General features: G+C 43.4%; 1 long non-coding RNA gene across 1 annotated transcript; it reads right to left on the reverse strand.

Annotated features, from left to right (window-relative positions):
- Window positions 1–5,561: 5,561 nt before the first annotated feature.
- LOC133254836 (uncharacterized) lies at window positions 5,562–17,897 on the reverse strand. Its single transcript, XR_009738782.1, has 3 exons — window positions 17,621–17,897; window positions 12,972–13,060; window positions 5,562–6,599 (listed from the first exon to the last, which is right to left on the reverse strand). It is a non-coding gene; the product is annotated as an uncharacterized LOC133254836 (long non-coding RNA).
- Between the last annotated feature and the right edge of the window lie 1,613 nt (window positions 17,898–19,510).

The following is a 19,510-nucleotide window of genomic DNA, read 5'->3' on the forward strand; positions in this document are numbered from 1 at the left end:
TTGTGGGTCCTAGAACTTTCTTAGGAGTACGAGAATTTCTTTGGTATAATTGTGCAGTTGTGGGTCTTCTGCTCAGCGGCTCTATGATGGGGTTAATGGAGACCTCCTCCAAGAGGGCTCATGCCACACGCTGCATGTCCCAGGTCTGCTGCCATGAGAGCCCCTCTTCCTGCAGCAGGCCACTGCTGACCCTTGCCTCTGCAGGAGACATTCAGACACTTCAAAGGCTGGTCTGGCTCAGTCTCTGTACCCTGGTGTGCCCAAGGCTTTGTTTGAGCCCTCTGAGTATCTCTGGTGGGTATAGGGTTGGACTGCAAACATGATTTCTCCCCTCCTACCATCTTGCTGGGGCTTCTCCTTTGTCCTTGGATACGGGGCATTTTTTTTTGTGGTGGGATCCAACATTTTCCTGTTGATGGTTGTTCGGGAGCGAGTTGCAATTTTGGAGTTCTCAGAGGAGAAGTTGAGCGCACCTCCTTCTACTCTCCCATCTTGTGGTTATTAGTTGGGGCTAAGTTTTGGTATCCAGGATATGCCCAGCTTCGTATCAATGACTATTAATAAAATCCCGTGCTTTTGGGGTATATTATGGGCTGAACATATGTTAAATATTTTATGTTCATCACCTGTGTCCCTTATTCCAGTTACATTTAGCAATACTGACAGTGGACACCTATTGTTGTTTTTTATAATTAAAGTTGATTTGCAATATCATGTTAGTTTCAGGTGTAAAGTGTAGTGATTCAGTTATGTGTGTGTGTATATGTATATATACTTTTTCGGATTCTTTTCCCTTATAGGTTATTACAAAACATTGAGTGCAGTTCCATGTGCTATACTGTAGATCCTTGTTGGTTATCTGTTATATATATATATATATATATCGTAGTGTATATATATATAATATAGTGTGTACATGTCTATACATATAGTACTGTATGGACTTCCCTGGTGGCTCAGATGGTAAAGTGTCTGCCTACAGTGCAGAAGACCTAGGTTCCACCCCTGGGTCGGGAAGACCTCCTGGAGAAGGAAATGACAACCCTCTCCAGTATTCTTCCCTGGAAAATGCCATGGCTGGAGGGACCTGGTGGGCTGCAGTCCACGGGGTCACAGAGTCAGATGTGACTGAGTGGCTTTACTTTCGCTTTCATAGTGGTGTGTCTGTTTATCCTGACCTCTTATTTTACCCCTCCCTCCCTACCTTTCCCCTTTGGTAACCGTTCATTTGTTTTCTCTATCTGCAGTTGACAGCTGTTGTTTGGACCATTCCCTATATGAGTTCCACCTTCCCAAGATGCACACAGATATCTGCCTCCCCAGACTCCTCTGCAGCTAGGGTGGAGGTGTGTCATCGACTCAACCCAATGGAACCCCCTGCAAGACTTCATTCGGCATCGAGGGACCTGCGGTCAGGGGCTCTGCATGGTGTCAGGGATGCTCATTTTCCTGGCATGGTGGAAGCAGAATTTGGTGACAGTGGTGAATCTGGGAGAATTCCTCTCCACATGGGTTCAGTGGGTAGCAGCTGTGGTGGGAGCTTCCTCATTTATCTGATTCTTCCTAGTGATTTAGAATGTTGTCCATTGCTCTGAAACTTTACAATTGAGCCTGTGATTTCATTACTCCCATTGACTTTATAAGCTGCCTAATAGTCTTAAATTTCTCAATTTCACCTTAAAATAGCCAAAGTGGATTCTGTTATTTGCAACTAAGAAACCCAGGCAATACTGTACTATTAACATTATCCTCCTTTTAACTGTACAATAAATTAAGACACCTGGACATTAAGTCATTTGTCTAATACCACACAAAGAATTGATGTGTTGGGGCTAGTATGCAATCCGTGACTTTTTAATACTTCGTACCTTTAACTTTCTCCCCAAAATAGGCAGTCTTCTGAATGGCTAACAATCCTATATTCCTCAGGATGTATTTGTGCCTGATCTGTTTTTGTCCTACTAGGAATATAATTGCTTTACAATGCTGTGCTAGTTTCTGCTGTACAGCAAGGTGACTCAGCTCTGTGTATACATCCATCCCCTCCCTGCTGAGTCTCCTACCCCCATTCCACCCCCTAGGTCATCACAGAGCGCCGAGATGAGCTCCCTGTGCTGTACAGCAGCTTCCCGATATTAACGCACATATAGGGAATCTAGAAAAATGGGACTGATGAACCTGTGCAGAGCAAGAACAGAGGCACAGACATAGGGAATGGACTTGTGGACACAGCAGGGGAAGGAGAGGGTGGGATGAACTGAGAGAGTAGCACTGAAACATTCATTACCACATGGGAAATAGATGGCTAGTGGGAAGACGCTCTGTAGCACGAGGGGTTCAGCCTGGGGCTCTGGGATGACCTGGCTGGGTGGATGGGGGAGCTGGGAGGGAGACTCAAGAGGGAGGGAATGTATGCATACTTACGGCTGAGTCCCCTGTTGTACCGGAAAGACTAGTAAACTTTGTAAAGTGATTATCCTTCAATCAAAAATAAAGGTACAAGAAAGTTCCACATGCAAAAAAAGAAAGTATCTTCATGGTCTCAAGAGTTACACTGTAGAAGCTACAGAAGGAATAGGGGCTCGTAGCAGCCTGAGGAGGATTAGAAGCGGCAGAATACATGTGCAAACCGTTTTACAGGTAAACTCTTTTTCACAGAAACATCCATTTGAGGCAGATGCATTCTGGTCATGTCTTTTGGTCGTCTGGAAAGCACAGTCTGAAAATTAGAGCATCCCTGAGTAGGTGACATTAAAACTCCTCAAGCTACTGTCTCTTCACCGAAGAGAGGCAGGTCTATGTTTTATGGTGTTCAGAGAAATTAAACTTTTTAAAATTATGGGTTGTCTAACTGGTTTCCAATTTGCTCACAGTACCATCCCTCACCTCTGCCCCCAGAGGTTGTGTCCGCTCTTGGAAAACACAGCCCTGATTTTTGGTATCACAAGGGATGCTCGGCTTGCATTATTAGTGAAGGCTTTGAATCCCTTCTTGCTTATCTTCCCCACATATTGTGTGGAGATACATAATTCTCTAGAACTGTTTTGTTCAATGTCCTTTGACTTTGAATTTAGCGTGTTCTCAAAGATCAGTAGAATGAGTTTCAAGCTGCCCTGTGAATAGCCAAGCATCCTTGGTTTCTAAGAAAGCTGTTTTTGTTTGGGCTCTGAGTGAGTTGCTTTGTGTTGAGAGCCTTCTATTGCCCTTCCTTGTCCTTTATTAATTAGATACTTAAATGGGTCTTTTAAAAACTAAGGTTCCCATTATTACATTTAAACTGTGCTTTCATTATTACTATGCATGAATTTTCCACCCTTCTTAAAACTTCAATTACGTTTTTCCAATGGAGATTAAGTACAGCATACATTGCTTGCAGAGAATATAGTCCAAATTGATGGAGATGGGTTTTTTCTTTCTTAAAGCCTTGCCAAAGACCACAGGTTCAGAAATCTAAACACCAAAGTCCCAAACTGATGACTCCCAGCCCACTGTAACCATCGGGATCTTCTCTGAACAACAGGATTCACAGCAGATCTCTGAACAACAGGATTCACAGCAGATCTTTCAAACAAGGGAGTTGCTATTAGGAAGTATGAGATAGTGCCAGGACAAAAGGGGAAAGAGGAGAAGGTGAGATAGCCCAGACAGTAACAGCGGCAGAAGGTGCTCTTGGTTTCTGGGGCTGGACGGATAGCAGGAAGAAGTGGTCCCACCAGCGCCGGGAGCCAGGGCCTGTCTCCAGAGGCAGGGTGGCCACTGCTGGAGGCGCAGTGCTGGGCAGAGGAGCAGGGGGAGACACACACTGGCTCTTTCCCTTCTTCCAATCCAATCTCCTCCCAAGACCTTCCATTGCTGGAGCTCCAGGTGGCAAGCAAAACTGGGGCACATGCATTTCAGAACTTCATGAGACACAGCAGAGCTGGGACAGTGCTCGACTCTGACAGCCACCTAAGGAAAAGTTTGGAACAGGGCAGGATTATGTCTGAAACTGTTTCCACGTACTCTTCCTGTAAGTTATTTAATGGAGCTCTGAGGAGGCAGCTGTTCTGGGGGGAGGGCTCTCTCATCCTATGAAAAGCTGTCCTGATAACACACACACAACATTCTCTGATGTCATCAGATGATGGTTATTTTTTAATTATTAGTTTATTTGCCTTGCCTGATGATGAGCTATTACTTATTCTGTCTCCTATATATAGAACCTGAGATAGGATTGCTGCTAATGAAGTCTTATAACAATTCTTATTAGGACGCTTTTTATTCCATAAACTGGCAAGTTTCCGGTATGCCTTCAACTCCATTCCCATTATTCTAATCATGTAATGTCTAGCAATAGCATCGCATTAAAATTTCAAAGCATTTTTCTCTGTCCTCTGACAAAATAAAATCTTGACTTGTTTACAGATGGCAATTCCTATTTTGAGTCATGAAATGAGAGGATATGAGGAACTTTCTGGTGGATCATGCTAAAGGTAGCAAAAGGGATGTTATGCTAAATGACATTTCACAGAAATGCTAAGTGAGGTCAGTGACCAGAGTGAGCCAGAGGCAAAGGGGAGGAAGGTGGTGAGGCCCTAGAGGGACGGGGCGGCCGCTGACAGGTGGGGGAGAGGGAGGAAGGGGCCCGGAAGTCAGGCCGCAGACACTCGACCAGCACCTCCCACCTGCCAGGCACTGTCCCAGCTGCTGACAGCAGAGGAAAAGGCAACACGGGCAGACAGTGTTCTTTCACAGAGGTGATGTTCTGAACGGGAACAGAAAGCCAAGCTAGTTTAAAATCCATCAGGATTTCAGGCTGTGGGGCTGGAGGGGGGAGGCGATATTTACTGAATGGGGAACCCCCAGGGAGGTGGCCAGGAAATCTCTCTCTGAGATGGTGGCTTTGGTAACACACCTGAATGGGGAGCTCAAGAAAAAGCATTCTAGACAGGACATCCTTCCAGAAGCCACGACAGACTCGGCATTTTTGAGGACTCGAAAGGCAGCGTTGTGGCTAGCACACACTGGAGGCGGCAGAGCAGGCTGAAGTGGGTTGGCTGCTGCAGCAGCTGCATTTTATTAAACCCACAAATTAGTGTGGAACCATTATTCCAGGGTGACTGTGAGACAAATAACACTGGGATTGTAAAGAAGAGATTCTGTTCTGGGAGGCATGGGGTTGGGTGCTTAAAGGACGTAAAGATGAATAAGGCACAGTCCCTGCCTCTCAGGATGCTCAGCAAGAGGGGAAGAGACCAGGGGCAGAAATGAACACGTATCGGGTGAACCAGTTGAGCAAAAGAAAAACATTCCAATCAGACAGCAAGCCACTAAGGAAGACGTTATTTCCAGGAAGAAATGTAAGATGGATTGCGATGCTTCCAATGTGAAACAAAAGAGTTCAGCTCAGGCAGAGGTGACAAGGGACCGTCTCAGGTGGCACAGCGTCAGCCAAGCCAGAACTTCAGGCACGGGGTTTGCAGTCAGAAGGGACCTTCGTTATCACTGAATTCAACCCCTTCGTTTCCCAAAGAAGAATAAGAGAGGTTAAATGACTAGCTCGAGGTCAGGAAACTGACACCTGCTCAGCAATCTTTCTAGAACACATTTTTCTTCTTGTTTGCATATAATAACAGCATGGCTGTAGGTATCAGCTTGAACCAATGCTCCACACATTCTGAAACACAACTTAAAAGTATGGTTCAGCTGGTTTCATTCACTCGTTTATTCATTCAACAAATATTGATTGAAAATATGCCTATCATATGTCATGGAACATCTATCATACGCTATTGAACATTTTATGCTAATCATTGCACTCTTGCACAGTGAATCAAAAACCCAAGTTAAAAACAAACAGTTGTTATTTCCCTTTAGCTGAATGTAATGGAAAGCAAGAAGTCATTCTAAGTCGGACCATAATTTTCCCAAAGCATGACAGTAATTCTGGGCTTCTTGTCTATAAATAGGTTGGTCCACTCTAAATGGACCCCACTGCACTTTAAATCACAATTACTAAGTAAGCATCCATGAACAGCTGATGTTGGGACTGTATGATGTAGATGAGCAAACTTCATATTAGGGCATTTAAAGATATGTCTGCGGGATGACAAATAGCCTATATGGAACATAAATGCTCAGCTGCTCAGAATTCTTAGCAGGTCTCTGAATTCTGTCTAAAAATATTGGCGGCAACATCTGCCCTCATTGTCAAAGCATGCTGAGAAGGCTTTAATATTCACCCGGAACAGGTAGATGCTTGGTTTTCAGGGGGCTGAATAAAGATCCTTTCCCCAGCAGTTTGTGTAGACTGCATTTAAACTTCCTTGGAGATACTGAAAACTGTGGAAATTTAAATTCTAGTTTTGGGAAGATTGGTATTTGTTAAAGAAATCATTTATTGGGAGTCAAACGACAGGTTCTAACATCATCTGTGCTGTGAACAAACCCGTGTCTTGGGACGCCCCCGTCCACCCTGTGTGCAGTTCCCTCCGCTCCAGGGGCCACCTGTGGACAGCGGAAGGGTGGTCTTCTGATCCGTGAACGTATCCTGTGCGTTCCAGCCCCGGTGCCTTTGCTCATGCTATTTCCTCTGTCTGGAATCTCATTCCCTTCTGTGCCTAAACAAGACAACATGAAACAAACCCTGCTCTTTCTTTCAGGCTTATCTTAAAATTTGCTTCCAACTTTATGAGTAAAAATGATCCCTTCTTCCCCAACAGTCTACAGTTTTATCATGAACGAGGTCTTACTATGTGCCACATACTGTATACTCATCCATCCAACTTAATTCTCACAACTCCTTCCCCTCATCTACAGTGGGGAATGAGAGCCATGGGCACAGCATGAGCAGGTCACAGAGCTGAGATTCTGCCCCTGAACAATTGACTTATCTTCCTTATTTTCCAGCTATTTGACCTCTACCAGCCAAATATATTGGAACTACTTTTATAGATCTCTACTTACACTATGGGACACGAATCTTTGAATGGAAGACCCAAGATCAAGAGGACCTACGGCTTAAGGGAAAAAAGCCAGCTCATCCATAAACCTGAGTTGATGTTCTGCCATGTTGACGGCAAGCTTGAGGTCTGTTAGAACAAAATAGTGATTCATCGAGCAGATTTGAATCTGGAAAGCACATGTGTTACAGACCCAGAAATTCTGATACTCAGTTGCTTAGGTTTTCTATCTCTGATCTATTTAAGATGCGTGTATTACCTATCATTTTGCAACAGGTCCTTGAATGAGTCTTATTTTTCTAAAATAATTCATTTATTTATTTATTTATTATATAAATATCATTAAATATACTTATAATTTTCATATATATAAGAAATGGTAGGGACCTAACAGAAGCAGAGGATATTAAGAAGAGGTGGCAAGAATACACAGAAGAACTATACAAAAAAGATCTTCATGATCCAGATAATCATGATGGTGTGATCACTCACCTAGAGCCAGACATCCTGGAATGTGAAGTCAAGTAGGCCTTAGGAAGCATCACTACGAACAAAGCTAGTGGAGGTGAGGGAATTCCAGTTGAGCTATTTCAAATCCTGAAAGATGATGCTGTGAAAGTGCTGCACTCAATATGCCAGCAAATTTGGAAAACTCAGCAGTGGCCACAGGACTGGAAAAGGTCAGTTTTCATTCCAATCCCAAATAAAGGCAATGCCAAAGAATGCTCAAACTACCACACAATTGCACTCATCTCACACGCTAGTAAAGTAATGCTCAGAATTCTCCAAGCCAGGCTTCAGCAATACATGAACCATGAACTTCCAGATGTTCAAGCTGGTTTTAGAAAAGGCAGAGGAACCAGAGATAAAATTGCCAACATTTACTAGATCATCGAAAAAGCAAGAGAGTTCCAGAAAAACATCTATTTCTGCTTTATTGACTATTCCAAAGCCTTTGACTGTGTGGATCACAATAAACTGTGGAAAATTCTGAAAGAGATGGGAATACCAGACCACCTGACCTGCCTTTTGAGAAACCTGTATGCAGGTCAGGAAGCAACAGTTAGAACTGGATATGGAACAACAGGCTGGTTACAGATAGGAAAAGGAGTACGTCAAGGCTATATATTGTCACCCTGCTTATTTAACTTATATGCAGAGTACCTCATGAGAAACACTGGACTGGATGAAGCACAAGCTGGAATCAAGATTGCCAAGAGAAATATCAATAACCTCAGATACACAGATGACACCACCCTTATGGCAGAAAGTGAAGAACTAAGAAGCCTCTTGATGAAAGTGAAAGAGGAGCATGAAAGAGTTGGCTTAAGGCCCAACATTCAGAAAACTAAGATCATGGCATCTGGTCCCATCACTTCATGGGAAATAGATGGGGCTGACTTTATTTTTCTGGGCTCCAAAATCACTGCACATGGGATTGCAGCCATGAAATTAAAAGATGCTTACTCCTTGGAAGGAAAGTTATGACCAAGCTAGATAGCATATTCAAAAGCAGAGACATTACTTTGCTGACAAAGGTCCATCTAGTCAAGGCTATGGTTTTTCTGGTGGTCATGTATGGATGTAAGAGTTGGACTGTGAAGAGAGCCGAGTGCTGAAGAACTGATGCTTTTGAACTGTGGTGTTGGAGAAGACTCTTGAGAGTCCCTTGGACTGCAGGGAGATACAACCAGTCCATCCTAAAGGAGACCAGTCCTGGGTGTTCATTGGAAGGACTGATGCTGAAGCTGAAACTCCAATACTTTCGCCACCTCATGCGAAGAGCTGACTCATTTGAAAAGACCCTGATGCTGGGAAAGACTAAAGGCAGGAGGAGAAGGGGACGACAGAGGATGAGATGGCTGGATGGCATCACTGACTCGATAGACGTGAGTCTGAATGAACTCCGGGAGTTAGTGATGGACAGGGAAGCATGGCGTGCTGCGATTCATGGGGTCGCAAAGAGTCGGACACAACTGAGTGACTGAACTGAACTGAACTGAATACTTTTAATTATACTTAGTGAGCATCTATTATTTTCAAGGCAGTATCGAGGATTCACAGAAGTATAAGGTAAAATCCCTGCCTGCTAAACCAGATGTCAGTGAGATGAGACATGTGTACACGTAACTCTAATGCAATTTTGTGTAACTATTACATTTTAGCAGAAATGCTATTGACATTTCATTAATCTAGATTCACACTTTTAAGCCATCATCATTTTGCAGTACATTTCCGTTCTCATGCCTAAGATGGAACAAGTTGAAAATGGAGGGATGGGAAGAGTACAAAGCATAGAAGGGAAGCTAATGTATACAAAACAAAAAACAAATGTGAAACACCAGGATAGTGCTGAAGACTCTCTCAAAAACTCATATTCACTTTTGTTGCAAGTAACACATTCTAAGTCTGAATAGTTACAGTCAGTAAACCATCCAAAACATTGCCCCAAACAGTCACACTATAAACACATCACGTTTTCTCCTACCATGTCCATACAGAATTGCAACTTACCTAGGATTGAGGTCATCAGTGTCTCACCCATCTGGGAGATTTTTTTTTTAATACCTATAGCTCTCACTCTCCTTCCTTTAGGCAAATTAGCAGAGCGCCATCAAAATGCATTCTTAATTCATAAGCTGATAATGCTTGGAGTTGGCAGGTCTCACAGCTGTGTACAGTGTTGGCACTTATTCCTTGCCCCACACACCAGCAACTGCTCCAGAGCCAAATCCCGTAAGTCCTTCACCATACTGTTTATGTCTCCTGCAAGGCCTCCAGAACAGATCTGTGTCTCTCGTCTTTGTCAGCCCAGAACTAGAAGCCCGATCATATTGCTTAGACAAATGGAGCTCCTAACATGGCTATTTCTTCTCATAGTGCCTCAGCTTATTTCTCCTGCTATCACTGTCTAGAGATGTTTGGAGAGCTGGTCTTCAGTGATTGCTTCTGCACCAATGGTTAAAGATGCTAGCTAAGAACTACATCTTTGTGTTTTTTAAAAAGGAATTTAGAGATAAAGAATTTCGTGAAGGCTTCTTTATGATTGATTCATCTCTTGGTTGCAAACGACATTATAGATGAAACCCTGAATTCCCACTGAAATGATCTACAAGACCATAAGGGCCTTGGGAGCGCATTTTACTCACAGTTACATTCCTGCACCTCACACAAAGCTTCCAGGATGGGTGGTCAGGGCACTGATGTTGAATCCAACTGACTAAAAAATTGTGGTTTGTTTTGTTTACGCTGTGGATGGAAATCTGCTAATCATGTGGCTCAAGTTCAGGGGAACATTCTTGGATTTTAAGGAACCTGGGTAGCGAGATAAATGGTAGGTGGGAAGCTTGGAAGAGTTTTGCCTTGAGTTTCCAAATCTAAGGAAAATCTTTAATCAACCTATCTGCTTTGCCTTTGTGCTGTGGATCCTACACAATACAAATATTTACCCCTCAAGCAGACTCTTGGTTAAAAAAGAAGACAAGCAACAGTGACTGTATATTAGATTGGCTAAAAAGTTCATCCCGGTTTTCCACACCATCTTAAGGAAACCCCTGAGCGAGCCTTTTTGCCCTACACAGAGGAAACTGGCGCTGGCTACTTCTTTTCCTCTCTTTATGGCGGAGCGCTTGCCCTTTGAACACACCTCTGCCGTGGTCTTCTGACTGAAATCTGCCTTAAGCTGGCCTGTTTGGTCAAGTGTGTGATAACCGCAGGAGAAGGCATGGTGCCTCTGCTCCAGTCATGCTCCCTTCATCAGCCGGAGGAGGAAGCGTCTCCCCGCACCTCCCCAGCTCGGTCCTCATTCTTCAGCGGTGAAAGCTCCGCCAACTGCCGGCAGCCTCTCCAGGAAGAAAGAGGACCTGCCACTTTAAATTTTCAGCAGGCAACTGGCATTTTTATTATTTACGTAGTTCATGTCATTATGTTGGATAATATAACAAATGATGCAATCAGATCCACAGGAAATTTAAAGTGGTGTACACCTGTTCTCACCTGGGAGAGGAGCGCAGCTCATATACAACCTCCCCAGCTAAAAGCCAGCAGCAGGCAAAGGCTTTGCACAGAGCTCTGCTCCCAGACTGACAGATAGACCAAGCTGGAGGACATGAAATAAAATCCCTTTAAACTTCTTGGATAAGCTTCAGACTTGGCTTTTTAATAAAATGGCCTTTCCTCTCATTGGAAAAAAAAAAATTGGGGGGCAGGAAAATTGGTCTCCTAAACTGCCGTTGAGGCAGAAAAGTGAACACCAGGTATGGATAACAACTCTTTCTTTCTGAGCTCCTGGCTGAATATGACAGCTGGTCCTAGAGACAGACCGGTCGGTCAATAATGCTCTTACTTTTGTTTGGAAATTGTATGCAGAGGAAATGAGATGGTGTTTGCTGCTGTGAATGAGCCTGGGAATATATTAATATTTCTCACAAGAAATTATTCATGGGTCATGTCAAAGGAGCCGTGCTCTACCCCATGACCTCCTTTTAACCTCCTTGAGAAATTTGAAATTATTCAAAGAAAAAAATGACAAATATATAAACCAGTCTAGTGTATGGCTGTTCTTTGTGAGTCTTGTTGATGCTGAGATAGCGTCGGGATGGCTGGGGCACAGGAACACTGACACCCGAATTCACAGCAGGTTCCTGGAGGAGGGAAACATTCAGGCAAAACCTTTGTTTTTTTGTCAAGCTTTCGTCCCAAATCCTAATGGAGTCTTCTACCTAGCCAAGTTTACCTAGGAGAGCTGCCAGATAAAATATAGGATTCCCAGCTAAATTTAAATTTTAGATAAACAGATCATCTTTTAAGGTAAGCATGTCCCAACTATTGCATGCTAGAGATATCAAATAGAATTCATACCCCCAAAAACATCCAGCTCAGTGAGAAAAGACATATAGACATATAATAGAATAGAATGGAATATTAACTAAAACAAAAAATACTAAATATTATACATATTAAATATTTTATACCAAAATAATGCATGTGTGCGTGTGAGCTAAGTTGCTTCAGTCATGTCCGACTCTGTGTGACCCCATGGGCTGTAGCCCACCAGGCTCCTCTGTCTATGGGGTTCTCCAGGCAAGAATATGGAGTGGGTTGCCTTGCCCTCCTCCAGGGAGTCTTCCCAACCGAGGGATTGAACCCGTGTCTCTTATGTCTCCTGCATTGGCAGGTGGGTTCTTTGCCACTAGAGAACTTGGGAAACTCAGTGCATACAATATACTATAAAGTAATGCCAAATATTGCATGGAATACATTTATACTAAAGATTATTTATTGTTTATCCAAAGTTCAAGTCTAACCAGGGCACTGGGCGTTTTTGTTGGTTTGGTTTGGTTTTTGCTAAATCTGGCAACTCTACTAAGAAGCAAAGGACTCCTGGTACCTGGGTGATCTGTCAGCCCAAGGTGAGTCCCCGGCTTGGTTGCTTTCCCCTGGACCCACGTCTCAGTCACATACATCAGCACCAGCTCATTTCCCAGCAAAGGACACCGCCATAAGGAAGTGGAGGAAAGTTCTTGCCCAAAAGTCTACAGTGCGTGTGCCACACCCCCTCGGTCCAGCTTTCCCAGGAAGCTGGCCCAGCTCTTCCATCAGCTCAACCATGTACGAAAAGAGAGACCAGGAAGGGCCAGATTGATTCTGGTTCCCTGAGCTCCAGGACCTCCCATCTTCATCCTCAGATCTCCACCGCCAAGCACTGTGAGCCAGCACCTGGCCTCAGACACGCCCGTGACCAGCAGCACCACGGGCATCCTCGGGTGGCGATCGCTTCCTCTGAAGCACAGGCAGCCTGTTTTGGGGCCTTTGCCAGTTCTCACATAATCGTGGTGTACAAGTTAAACTGAAGTGCTCAGAGAAGCTGACAGCATGCATGATATTTTTTCATTCTTTCCTTTCCACAATAAATACATGTGAAACACCAGAGCCACAGGAAAAGGAGGGTCAGGCCTCACCTTCCTCCTGCCCAGCCACCCTCCTGCCCAGCCACCCACCTGTGACAGAGCACGGCTTCTGGGGACTTACCCGGCTGAGCGTTGGAGACGCTGCCACCTCTCGGAGTGTTTTTGGTTCTTCACGACCATCCTTAAGAATCTTCGTCTATTTGATAACCCCTACTTCAAAGAAGATTAATTAACATCCATAGCTGTGACTTTCAAATGTGTATGTATTAGAATCATCTCGTGGGGGAGGGTTCAAAACACAGGTTTGAATTTTTTTTTTTTAACCTTAGCTATATAAAGTGGTACTGTTTTTAATCTTCATTAAATTTTTTTAAATTTTATATTGGGACATAGTTGATGAACAATGTTATTAGTTTCACGTGAATTTCTGTTAGTAGGTCTAGTCCTGAGGTGAAGCTTGAGGACTTGGATTTGTAATATAAGCCCCAGTGATGCTGACCCTGCTGGTCCAGGGGCTACACTCTGAGAACTTCTGAGCTACAAGTTAGTCTGCCTAGTGACCATCAGACACCTTCAGATCAATTTCAGAAAACAAACACATATGTCTGTGTATGTATGTACATGCACACAGGTTATATATATATATATATATATATATATATATATATATATATATATAAATTACTTTGAAGGACAGTAATCGACACTGTGGTTCTTATGTATCTTACATATCTCTGCTCTTGGAGATTTTTTTTTCTATATCTGAGAATACATTTCCCTTCCACCCCAAACCACTATGTACATAATATTAATCCTTAAAGATAACACCTTTGCAAATAAATTAACTTATAGCTGTAAACTGCTAATTAAAAATTATCTTTCTTAGTTTGATAAGTAATACATATTTTAACAAAAAAGTTTAAAATAAAGCACCTTCCAAATAAAGTGTACAAGTTACCTGGAATTGCACTGCCCAGAGAACCCCTATAAATGTTATATTATAGATCTTTCCTATCTTTTTCGTTTTTTGACCTTGTTTTTTTTGCTATTTTATGAAATTGGAACCATGTTGTATATACCACTTTGTAATTTTTTTTTAACCAAATGATAGACTATGGGCATTTTCCTGTGACATTAAATGTGTTCAACAATATGATTTTTGAAGAATACAAAGTATTCTTTCACAGACATATGCCATAATTTTTTTGTTTATCCCCTGTTGCTGGACATTCAGAGTATTTCCTAATATATATAGTGCCAAGAGAAATTTTCAGATTAAAATATCATCTTGGATGATCACCGCAGTAAAACTTCCTCTGATTTTCAATGAAAATAACTGTAAAGATGAGAAAACAATGAAAACTCATAGCAATTCTAAAAACTTTGATTATGAACAATTTAATGCAAGACTCTGAAAGGATTCAACGCTAATCATAAGACAAAAAGACTGAGCAAATCAAAACTACTTGTTTCATTGCATGAAACGCCTAACCTTTTCAACCACTTGGGAGAAAGAAGTACAGTATGTTCTCCCATTGTCTGTCCCCTACTCAGAATCAAGATCTTTACCAAGCAGAAAATGAGAAGCTGTTCTTTGCAATAGAGCTGTTGCTTCTGAAGCCTGTTCATTCTTTTCCTTTGATACCACGTACTATATACCACTACAGAGAGAGCTTTACCCAAAATGAAAGCAGATGAAACAAACAGCATGTTGACGGTAATGTCTCCAACCCTGGGAGAGGATGTGGCCCCCAAAACAAAGTCTGCACGTCAGGAACACAGAGCTGACGCTGCGAACGTGGGTCAGTGAGTGTGTATGTGTATTTCAGGATTTCGCCTGTTGGCAGCACAGTAAATCTAGACAGCAGCAGTGGTAGATGTCATCTCAGTAAGGCAGAACTACAACAGGTGGGTGCCTTCTAGAGGTAGGTATTGAACTTGGACTAAACTCATCAGCTTGCCCTCTAGTTGTCACGATAAGGAAAAAAATGTCACAGTTATGCAAGTGGACAGAACCAGGGGAGGCCACACATCTAGTTTGTTGACATGTGCCAAGGTTATAACAAGAGTGAAAAGAAAGCACCATGAAGCCTATGAGGGAATAAAACCAACATAGGAGCTTCAGAGGAGGAGTGTAATTATGAAAATTGTCAACTTCTAGCCCAGAAAAAAATTTCCATGACATTTTGGCATCTCCAATTAATACAAGGAAAAATTCCTTCAATGAGGAGGCGCTAAGGAAGAAAGCCAACAAGCTGTCATGGAAAGGCAACAATAGGAGCTAAAAGTAGGTGTGGCTGAGATGTGGAGGGGCTGCAGATAAATGATGAATACAACAGTAGTTGGAACCTGGGATCTGGGACCCTTTGCTGCAACGGTTGCCCCTGGACAAATGTCTTCTCAAACAACAAAATACCAAGAAACGATAGGTGACTAAAAATAACTGCAAGCATGGGCAGTTGGGGCAAAATACAAACAATAAGACATAAAAAGACCAAAAAGCCTAACTGCCACTTCTGAAGAGCTGAGAGCAAAACAGAGTGGCAGGAGCAAAAGCAGGGTCATGTGCATGTCCGCTGTACTCAGCACCACCAAAAGGGTGAGAAAACCACCTAGGCCACCCCTTCTGCCCAACCCGGGCCTGCCCCTATTCTCACCCCTTTTAAGGAACCAACCTGCCCCCCACGCCACCCCCATCCCCGCTGCAGGAGCTAGCGAGCAAGAAAGCACACCCACCCCTGCTGCAGCAGGGATCCCGATAAAGCCTCGCCTGAATTTCCTGTCTGGCCTCTGATCAATGTCTATTTGATTGATTAAGGAGGCCAAGAAGGCTGGTCTGTAACAACAGAACAATTTAAGATGCTCTTGGAGCTCAAAGGGAGCAGAAAGAGTGATGACGGCGATGATCTATTGATGATGATGGCGGTGGGGTGGTGCTGGCGGTGATGATGAAGAAAGAAGACACTAAATCAGACCCCATGAGAAAAGGAAACAGTGGTGGTCGGCAAGTAAAATAAGAGCGTGACATGTTCTAATCAGCATACGTGGGGGTAGTTATGCTACATGGAGCGTCTACCATAGCGCTTTGCTCATAGGAGTCACTGGAAAGCAGCATTAAAGGCTACTTCACTGGGGGAGATGCCTCACTAACAGTATTGAAATGGGATGGAGAAGAGAAAATACATGAACTCCCTGATGTCAGAAGGCCAGGATTCAAAGTTTATTGCTGTAGCTGCACGACCTTAGGTAGCTCACCGAACCTTAGGATCGAGGGGAGAGGGAAACCTACCCGAACAACAGATAAAACATTAAAACAGACTTGGACTCGGAAGATTGAAATCCTGCGTCTGGAGCTGACTCGCTGCATGTGTGTTCTCGATAAGGTCATCCATCTCCTGATTTCCTCATCTCTAAACCGAGCCTGATGAAATCCAAGGCACAGAGCTGTTAGGGTTACATCAGAACGTCTGCACACGGATGCCTGGTATCTTGCGGGCAGGTACTAAATGCTGTGTTTATTTTTTTATTATTTTATTTTATATCGGAGTATAGTTGATTAACAGTGTTGTGCTGGTTTCAGGTGTACAGCAGAGTGACTCACTTGCACATAAATGTGTTTGCTTTTAAATGAAAAAAGCAATCCAACAAGGTACTAACAATGACACACATCAAAAGCTGAAAACCCTAAAGTACACATGAGATACATTTAATGAGTGTCCAGGAGGCACTAGTGTTAAGGAACCCTCCTGCCAGTGCAGGAGACAGAAGGGATGCGGGTTTCACCCCTGGATCACCCACTGCAGTGTTCTTGCCTGGAGAATCCCAGGGACGGGGGAGCCTGGTGGGCTGCCGTCTATGGGGTTGCACAGAGTTGGACACGACTGACGAGACTTAGCAGCAGCAGCAGCAGCAGCAGGAAGATCCCTTGGAGAAGAACATGCCAGCCTGCTCTACTCTAGGATTCTTGCCTAGAAAGTCCCATGGAGCCTGGGGGGCTACAAACCATAGAGTCACAGAGTCAGGCATCACTGAAGTGACCTAGCACACACGCACACATGTCAAAGGAAGCAATGCTGAAGGGCGAACATTAGACAAAGTAGAACCTGGTGCAACAAGAAAAGAGTTACTTGTCTTGAAAGGTCATTTTATAGTAATAGTAAGTATATTTCACAAAGTATAAAAATCATAAACTTCCTATACCAAACAAAATCACAGTTGCACATAGGAAGTGGGCATTCTTGTAACTAAAATGGAATTACAGGTATATTAAGTGAAAGTTTTAAAACTTTTCCCTAAGCCTAGCCAAAAAGAAGGGGCAGAAAGTGAGAAAAAAAATAGTATAATTTGGGACACCAAAATCATAAATAATGAAGGAAATGATTAGCAGTTTTTACTAATTTTTAAATTTAATTTTTAATGAAAAAAATACATAATAAACACAACTTGGAAAGAAGCTGGGGACATATTTGACAAAAGGATAATACTCCTAGAAATTTGAATTTAAATAAGAACATACAAAATGATGAAAAGAGATAAACAGGAAAAATCATATACTGATAAAGATAGGAAGCAGACATTACAATTATCAAGCAATTCACAGGATAATTTTGTTGAAGAAAATGAAAAGCTAAGAGTTCAGAGACTTGTGCACAGATTGGAGGAATTTTACTGCCAAAGGTGAAATCCAGTTACAGAGTCTAGGCTCTGGGAACAGGGGCCGCACTAGAAAAAGCTGAGGACGGTCTTCTAAAGACGAGACGTTGTGCCTACCTGTGGTCCACATTAGAACGAAGTGTCTCTACGTGTTGTTGATGAGCTGGAGACGAACTGGACTTGTTGTTAACAAAGCGCCGCTGACGGCAAGCTCCCTTGGATTGTGACAGCAACTGCTCTGCTTCATATGTGAAGTGTCCACATGGAAATTCCTGCTCCAAAGAGGGGAGGCGACTAGGTCAGGGTCGTCAATTTCATGCTGTTAATCTTTTTTTTACAATGGGCAGCTATATTTTTATAATCAGAAACAATAATAAATACACAGTTGACTTTGGAACAACCTGGGAATTAGGGGTGTTGGGTCTCTGAGCAGCAGAAAAACCAAGTATTGATATGACTTCACAGCTGGCCCTCCATATCCTGGGTTTGGCATCTGTGGGTTCAACCAACCAGATTGAGTAGTACTGTAGTATTTGTCCACTGAAAAAAATTCCCATAAAAGTATATGAATGCAGTTCAAACTCCCCCTGTCTTGGTCAACTGGACTTCTATTTTGAAAACAAAAAGCACATTTTGTATCAAACTGAGTCATGAAATCATGAACCAACTCACTACTTTCAAAAAACATATAATATGAAACCAATATTAAAAAATTTTTTAAACCATCTCTCATATTTCCTGATTTTGACGGATGGGGTTTAGGAATGCATAAGTTAAGAATTGATGCTTTTGAAGTGTGTTGGAGAAGACTCTTGAGAGTCCCTTGGACTGCAAGGATATCAAACCAGTCCACCCTAAAGGAGATCAGTCCTGGGTGTTCATTGAAAGGACTGATGTTGAAGCTAAAACTCCATACTTTGGCCACCTGATGTGAAGAACTGACTCATTGGAAAAGACCCTGGTGCTGGGAAAGATTGAAGGCAAGAGGAGAAGGGGATGACAGAGGATGAGATGGTTGGATGGCATCACCAATTCAATGGACATGAGTTTGAGTAAATTCTGGGAGTTGGTGATGGACAGGGAGGCCTGGCGTGCTGCGATTCATGGGGTCGTAAAGAGTCGGACACGACTGAACTGAAGTTAAGAAACTGACTCAATGGACATGACTTTGAGCAAACTCCTGGAGACAGTGAAGGACAGGGAAGCCTGGCATGCTGCAGTCCATGGGGTCGCAAAGAGTCAGACAGGACTTAGCGACTGAACAACAGCAAAGTTAATGAAAAGGCTGCAGTGCTCAATGGGAGGCCCTTTTGTATTGCAGGCGGAATATCCCAAGGCTGTCGCAGCAAGGCAAGAAGAGCCATCGTATCTTGGGACATTTTAGTGTCCTCTGACCTGATAGACTGGTGCAAAATAGGGAATCAGTTCCTAGGAGCTACTGACACGGTTGAGATCGAGTAGCACCAGGTCAGCATTACTAGGTGGGCACCCAAGAGGATAAGCTGATTAACCCACAGAGCCTCTTTCTAAAGGCAAGCTGGAAGCTCATTGAAAAGCCAAGACCCTAGAACCTGAAACACACTCTCAGGGGAATCCAAGCATGGCCCCAAGCCAGGGAAACTGGCTTTCCATGGAAGCTTCCAACACATATGAACCGTGTGAGGTGCACTGCATTACTGTTCAAAGCATGTTCTGTTCCCCCCACCCCCGTCTCAGGATGGTCACACTCAGATCCTCACAGTTCTGTAGCCAAGAGGCACACCAAGAGAGCTTCTCAGTCTCCAAGGGGAACCGATTCCGTAAGGTGTGTGTGTGTGTGTGTGTGTGTGTGTGTGTGTGTAGGCTTCCCTCATGGCTCAGTGGTTCGAGCCTGCAACGCAGGAGACACAGGATACACGAGTTCGATCCCCGGGTTGGGAAGGTCCCCTGGAGGAGGGCATGGCAACCCACTCCAGTATTCTTGCCTGGAGAATCCCGTGGACTGAGGAGCCTAGTGGGCTACAGTCC

Source organism: Bos javanicus, chromosome 1, assembly GCF_032452875.1.
Source record: "Bos javanicus breed banteng chromosome 1, ARS-OSU_banteng_1.0, whole genome shotgun sequence".
NCBI lineage: Eukaryota > Metazoa > Chordata > Mammalia > Artiodactyla > Bovidae > Bos > Bos javanicus.